This window comes from Chanodichthys erythropterus, chromosome 2 (genome assembly GCF_024489055.1).
Source record: "Chanodichthys erythropterus isolate Z2021 chromosome 2, ASM2448905v1, whole genome shotgun sequence".
NCBI lineage: Eukaryota > Metazoa > Chordata > Actinopteri > Cypriniformes > Xenocyprididae > Chanodichthys > Chanodichthys erythropterus.
In genome coordinates, this window is record NC_090222.1 from 41,255,908 (window position 1) to 41,263,968 (window position 8,061).

Below are 8,061 nucleotides of genomic sequence, written 5' to 3' on the forward strand. Positions count from 1 at the left end.
AGCTCCCCCAGACGACCGGATGTCGATCGCTGCATCGGAGGGTGAGCCTGATACTTCTGGGGAGGATGAGTCGGCGCAGTTGCCCCTTCGGGGGTGACAACTGTGCCCGACACGGACCCGGAAATGATGGCTATGCTTTCCCGGGCCGCCAACAGGGTCGGGCTCGTGTGGTATCCTCCACCGTGTCCCGAACCCTCGAGGTTGGATGACTGGTATCTCGGGGTGGCCAGGGCTGGTTCTCAGCCCCCCACCCCAGTGCCCTTCTTCCCGGAGGTGCATGAAGAGCTCACGGGCACGTGGACGGCACCTTTTACTGCCCGAAACCGTGTCGGTGGGTCCTCCTCCCTCACCACCCTTGATGGCGGGGCAGCGAAGGGTTACACGCGCTTACCCCCTGTGGAACGGGCCGTTGCTATGCAACTGTGCCCTAACTCCACCTGGCGGGGGAGCCGTCTCTCCCTTCCCGGGCCTGTAAGTACTCGTCGGATCTTACCGGCAAGGCTTATCAGGCCTGTGGGGAAGCTGCCTCTGCCTTACACGCTATGGCGTTGTTGCAGGTCCATCAGGCCAAGGCACTGAGGGACCTGCACGAGGGTGGTCATGATCCACAAGTTCTCCAGGAACTTCGTGCCGCGTCGGACCTCGCGCTTCGAGCGACGAAGGTTACGGCGCGGTCAGTGGGTCGTGCGATGTCCACTATGGTGGTCCAGGAACGCCATCTCTGGCTGTGTCTTGCGGACATGAGGGATACCGACAAGGTCAGGTTTCTTAATTCCCCCGTGTCCCAGACCGGCCTTTTCGGCGACGCGGTCGAGAACTTTGCCCAACAGTTCTCGGCTGTACAAAGGCAGTCTGAGGCCATCAGTCACATCCTGCCGAGGCGGTCAGCTGCTGCACCTCCACCGCCGGCGGCACCTCAGACTACCCGTCGCCGAGGGCGCCCCCCTGCAGCCGCCCCCGCTCCCGCGCCCCAGCAGCAGCAGCCTCCATCCAAGCGGCGCCGTGGAGCCGGTCGCGGGCGGGGCGCCCAGCCCGTCCAGCCACCCCCCAAGAAGAAGGGTGGCAAGGCCAAGTCCAAGCGGCCCTAGGACGGGCGACCCGGAGATAGAGGGGACTGCTCTTCAGGAGGTGGTGAATGCACCACTCCTTCCCCCGGAGGAGGGCCGGGTGGAGAATCTTTTGTTGTTTCCTTTTGTTCCGCCGCTGGCTCAACGACCAGCGGTACCCAAATTTTCAAGAAAAGAGCAGTTTCCTTTATCTCCGGGTCCGAAGAGGGCTCGGAGAGCAGTGGGAGGGCTAGAACCTCACCACTCTCATCCACCTCTTCTGTCGCCAGCGGACAGCAGCGAGCAGCAGGTAAGCAAATCCTCGACTGCTCCCTCTGTCCACCCGTGGAGGCAGGTAAGTGTTGCACAGCACACTGTGACCCCGCTTCGGGCCGCCTCACACAGAGAGCCTCCCGGGCCGCGTCCCTGCGTTCCACCTCGCTGCCCCGCGGCGGGTACGCCGGTGGTCCCCTTGGTGCCGCTGGTGCGGTCTCTGGGAGCCTGGCTAGCGCTCCCCAGTCCGTCTCGCTGGCTCCTCCGGACCATCAGGCTCGGCTATGCGATTCAGTTCGCCCGGCGTCCCCCAAGTTCAGGGGCGTCCTCTTCACTTCAGTGAAAGATGTCGATGCCCCTGTTCTGCGTGCGGAGATTGCAGTCCTACTGGCGAAGGACGCGATAGAGCCGGTCCCTCCAGCCGATTTGAGGTCAGGGTTCTACAGCCCCTACTTCATTGTACCCAAGAAAAGCGGCGGGTTACGACCGATCTTGGACCTGCGAGTTTTGAATCGGAGCCTTCACAAGCTACCGTTCAAAATGCTTACGCAGAAACGCATTTTCGAGTGCATCCGTCCCCGAGATTGGTTTGCAGCGATCGACCTGAAGGACGCGTACTTTCATGTTTCGATTCTTCCGCGACACAGGCCATTCCTGAGATTCGCGTTCGAAGGTCGAGCATATCAGTACAGAGTCTTACCCTTCGGGCTGGCCCTGTCTCCCCGCGTCTTCACGAAAGTCGTGGAGGGAGCCCTTGTTCCCATGAGAGAACAGGGTGTTCGCATTCTCAACTACCTGGACGACTGGCTCATTCTAGCACAGTCTCGGGATCAGTTGTGCGAACACAGGGACTTAGTGCTCAGGCACCTCGGCCAGTTGGGGCTTCAGGTCAACTGGGAGAAGAGCAAACTCGCCCCAGTGCAGAGGATCTCTTTTCTCGGTATGGAGTTGGATTCGGTCGAACGGGTAGCACGCCTCACAGAGGAACGTGCTCGGTCGGTGTTGAACTGCCTGAATACGTTCAATGGCAGGACAGCGGTCCCACTGAAGTTTTTCAGAGGCTCCTGGGGCATATGGCGGCTGCAGCGGCTGTAACACCGCTCGGGCTGCTTCATATGAGACCGCTTCAGCACTGGCTTCACGGCCGAGTCCCGAGATGGGCGTGGCAACGCGGCACGTTCCGGGTGCCAATCACTCAGGAGTGCCGCCGAACCTTCAGTCCGTGGTCGGACCCTTTGTTTCTCCGGGCAGGAGTGCCCCTAGAACAGGTGTCCCGGCATGCTGTGGTTTTCACAGATGCTTCTGCCACCGGCTGGGGTGCCACGTACAACGGGCATGCAGTCTCAGGGGTTTGGACGGGACCCCATCTGCATTGGCACATCAATTGCCTCGAGTTGCTGGCAGTACGCCTTGCGCTGAGCCGCCTCAAAGGCCTGCTTCGCGACAAGCATGTACTGGTCCGTACGGACAACACTGCGACCGTTGCGTACATCAACCGCCAAGGTGGTCTACGCTCCCGTCGCATGTCGCAACTCGCCCCCCATCTCCTCCTGTGGAGTCGGAAGCATCTGAGGTCGCTTCGCGCCATTCATGTCCCCGGTCCCCTGGAGAGAGTTCGGAGAGGCTCAGGTAGACCTGTTTGCCTCACCAGAAACCTCCCACTGCCAGTTGTTTTACTCTCTGACCGAGGGAACACTCGGGACAGACGCACTGGCTCACAGCTGGCCCCGGGGCCTGCGCAAATATGCGTTTCCCCCAGTGAGCCTACTTGCACAGACCCTGTGCAAAGTCAGGGAGGACGAGGAGCAGGTCTTGTTAGTTGCGCCTTACTGGCCCAACCGGACCTGGTTCCCAGAACTCTCACTCCTCGCGACAGCCCCTCCCTGGCCCATCCCTCTGAGGTAGGACCTCCTCTCTCAGAGACGGGGCACTCTTTGGCACCCGCGTCCAGACCTCTGGAAACTCCATGTCTGGTCCCTGGACGGGACGCGGAGGTTCTAGGTGACTTACCCCCCGAGGTACTTAACACCATCACTTCGGCACGTGCACTGTCTACGAGACGTGCTTACGCCTCGAAGTGGAACCTGTTCGTCGAGTGGTGCTCTTCTCGCCGAAGACCCCCGAAGATGCTCGATCGGTGTCGTGCTTTCCTTCTTGCAGCAAGGGTTGGAGCGTAGGCTGTCCCCCTCCACCCTCAAAGTCCATTCTGCTGCTATCTCCGCTTACCACGACCACATAGATGGCAAATCTGTTGGTCAGCACGACCTGGTCATCAGGTTCCTTAGGGGGGCGAGACGGTTAAATCCTCCTCGTCCCCCATCCATACCCTCTTGGGACCTTACTCTGGTGCTCAGAGCACTCCCAGATTGCTCCCTTTGAGCCTTTGCTGTCAGCAGACTTAAAGATTCTCTCTATGAAGACTTTGCTGCTGGTGGCATTGGCCTCCATCAAGAGGGTAGGGGACCTGCAGTCATTTTCGGTCGACGAATCGTGCCTAGAGTTCGGGCCGGGTGACAGCCACGTGGTACTGAGACCCCGGCCTGGCTATGTGCCCAAGGTTCCTACCACTCCCTTCAGGGATCAGGTGGTGAGCCTGCAAGCGCTGCCCTCGGAGGAGGCAGACCCAGCCCTGGCTTTGCTCTGTCCAGTTCGCGCCTTGCGACTGTACATAGACAGAACTCGAAGCTTCAGGACCTCAGACCAGCTCTTCGTCTGTTACGGAGGCCAGCAGAAGGGAAAGGCTGTCTCCAAGCAGAGGATGGCCCACTGGATAGTGGATGCCATCGCCCTGGCTTACCAAGCTCAGGGCGTGCCCTGCCCGCTCAGGTTGCATGCCCACTCCACGAGAGGTGTGGCATCCTCCTGGGCGCTGGCTCGTGGCGCCTCGCTAACAGACATTTGTAGAGCTGCGGGCTGGGCGACACCTAACACGTTCGCTAGATGCTATAGCCTTCGTGTCGAGCCGGTCTCCTCCCGTGTTCTCGCCTCAGGTCAGAGGCACGGAGAGGCCCCGGCTTAGTGTCGGCTTGCTGCGCTACATGCGCATTCTATTCTCAGAGAGTCCCTACGGGCAGACCCTGTTGAGTCCTCCGGTTACCCTTCGGCAGCCGACGTGGCGGAGCGTCTGGCGCCAGGCCTATACTCCGTTGTATCCTTGAGAACCGGATTTAGGCTGGGTTCCATATGTGTGACCCTACGGGGATCCCATATGGCTTTTCCACGGCTGCTCCTAAGACGAAGCCCGTGTCTTTCCCTCTGGGAGAACCCATCTCTTACCGAGTGGAGTCACCCCAGTTCTTCCATATGTTGTACAACCTACAAGGTTAGTCCATATGTACTTATCCATATAACTCCTTCGGGGAAGGATATGGCTTCCGCAGCGTTCCTTATCGCATGTAAGGCTACGCTTCCCAGCGTTATCCAATTGTCGCACTGAGTGGGTTTTGGGAACAACAGTGATCGACCCTCTCTGCGTGAGCCTGGTCCCACCGTCCTTAGGCAAGGGGGTTCAGGTGGCTCACGACAGAGCGCTGGAAGAGGGCAGCCCCTGTGGCGCTTTGGTAGGGATTCCTATTCGTCGGTCTGTCCGACGTACGTCGAACGTGACCGACTGAATGGGAACGTCTCGGTTACATAGGTAACCCTCGTTCCCTGAAGGAGGGAACGGAGACGTACGTCCCGTCGCCACAGGCGTTGTCCTGCTGATGCTGCCGCCTGCTGGGTTCGGCTCCTCAGCGAAAACCTGAAGATGCAACGCACCTGCTGCTCATTATATACCCGCGCTGCGAGGCGAGCAGCTGATGCAGATGATTGCATGCCAATGTGCATTGGCTCGTTTAGTTACACTCGAAGTAGATTGGCCTCTCTAGCGAGATTCCTATTCGTCGGTCTGTCCGACGTACGTCTCCGTTCCCTCCTTCAGGGAACGAGGGTTACCTATGTAACCGAGACGTTATATATAAGACATATAGTTAATGTATAATTTATATTATATTTTAATAATTATTATTAATATATGTTATTGCTATCTAAAAGGAAAAGGTTCAAAATGGAACCTTAATGGGGCTTTAATGCACCTTTAAGTGAAGGTTCCAATTAGAACCTTTTCTTCTTAGAGTGTGTTCTCAATGAATAAAATTCTTATTTTATAATTTCTTTCTTTTTTTCCCCCCACAAAACATATTTCACCAATAGGTGTGTTGACAGGTTCAGGAAAGGGAACTGTTCCTAAAGACAGAGTGATATTTTTGAAAAGAATGCATATGCCGGATGGAATAGCATCCATAACAGTGGCAAACTCTTTAGGAGTTACAGGTACATTATATTCTAAAAGAAATTCTGCATACCTAAAAAAGCAGACCACCCTTGTTAAAGAGCTGACTAACATGAAATATTCCGTTACTGAACTACTATCACCTGCTTGTAAATGAGAGTCCATGGAGAACTTGTTGGTGAAAGTTAGAGAGCTTGACAGGGAGTTTTTGGGTATCATAGTTACACATTAAGACAAATTTTGCACCACCAAGCTGTGCGAAGACAAGTTGAGGGAAAGTATTCCAAACGGAGGAGGGATTTTTGAGGAAACGATTAAGCCAATTTTTTTTGATTGTATTATTCAATGAGTTAAAGTCAATAATGTTTAAACCACCCTTATTGTGAGAGTTTAATATTACTGATTTCTTTAAATAATGGGGCCTGTTTTTCCATAAAAAGTTTAGATAAGATTCTATCAATTACTTTACATGTGGGGCTATTAACGTACAATGATTGAGCAGCATAAGTAAGGCGAGACAGACCTTCTGCTTTAATAAGCAAACTTCTGCCTTTCAAAGAAAGGTCTCTCTGTAGCCAACAATTAACCCTTTTTTTTGTTTTGCTTTGTTTTTGTAATAATAGGGTTAAATTTTACAGAGCATCTAAGGTTATCTTTAATTATCTGTATACTCATATATGTAAAAAATTTTAACTGCAACAATTAATTGAAGAAGCCATACTATTTTTAACTGGAAGTAATTCACATTTATTTAGATTAAGATGTTAGCCTGAAGCTTTAGAGAAACATTGAAGAATATGTAGGGCTGTTGAACAGGGTTAAGATCCAAAGAAGTAGATTAACAAAATATCTGCCTTAAAGGGACTGTTGTTCAGCGTACAAGCACACAAGTTTGTTTATTTAAAAATCCTCCAGTACTAAAGTGCGCAGTTCTACTTTAGAGTGGAGCAGGTAAACGAATAGTCAAAAAGGGGAATTCAAGTTGGTGGAAATATTTCCATGCCATCCACAAAGGCCCTACCTCCTACAAAACAGGCCCACTTGTTATCTCGCCGTACTTGTTCTACGAGAGGCCACAGTTTCTTTCTATTTTCTCTATCCGTCGGAGACAGATCCTCTGCGATTTTTAAGTTGTTGTTTATGGGGGGCGAAGTGTGCCACTTCTAAGGCTAAGCAGGCGAAGGATAAGGCGCAGTCTACCCTTACGTCGCCGTCAGGCCGTGTCAAATTTTGAATGGGATTGATAGGGAGGGCAGACGATAGACCCGCGGCGAAGTCACTGTAAAACTAATCGTAGGCGGCGACGTGACGGTGGCGTACGTGAGAAATTTACATAAAAAATGAAGTGTGATTGGTACGTCTGAAATATGTACGTCACATCAAATGACACCTGATCATCATACGTCGCATCATATGACGCCTTTAAATGCATTTAAAAGTTTCCATTAGTAGATGTAGGCTATTTGTTATAGACTATTGATTTTACAATAATTAGTTAACTAACTAGTGGCAACAGTGCATAAGAATTCTAAATTTATTTAATGTATTATGAGTGTGTGCGTGTGTCTTTGTGTGTATTGGCTGTTACGTTAGTGTTGAAGTGAACAAATTAAACATGTTTTGAAAATTTCAAGGCATTATTTGAACTTGGATGCCCTAAAAGCCTATGCTCAATTTTTCTATATCTTTTTTTTGTTCTTTCGTGATCTTGCCTGAATTTTCTTTGTCATTTAACATTTTCTTCAACATGAGGTGGAGAAGTTATTCTGAGAAAACATTCTTGGTTTCATGGATATAGTTTATCTATTTGGGAAAATAAGAAGTTACATAAAGTATAAACAGTAAAAAGATGATGGTAGAAAGGATTCTTCTTATTATATTATTATTATTATTATTATTATTATTGCATTTGTTACAACGAAGGAATACTAACATGGTAACTTCTGACCAAAAAGAAGAGCAGTTATAATAGATGTATGAATTTCTGATGCTCAGGAGAACAGCAAATTCTAAACCAGGGGTTGTCAGCTATGGTCTTTAAGGTCCATTTTACTGCAGAGTTTAGCTCCAACCCTATTCAGTTGAGAACTCCTGGTTTAGAATTTGCTGTTCTCACCCTGAACTATTATAATTTTATTTTTGGTATTATAACCACTGCTCTAAATCATCAGCAATTTCATCTGCAACCTGAAGGCTTGGATATTAACCTTGTCCACTAGATGGAGCTATAAGATAAGCAATATCAGAACCCATTTCGGTGCTAAATAGATCCAAGGATCCATAAAGAAATAATTTTTCTAATTTTTTTATCCATTGAAAATGCTATAAAGGACCCTGGTGTTGTAAATAATGTGTTTATTTTCAATACGATTAGTATATTATTATCTTTAAATTATAAAACTGTGTAGTTAATGGTTGAGCTCCAGAAATCCATTAATGAGGTGGCTATGACAGTTACAGCTTTGAAAA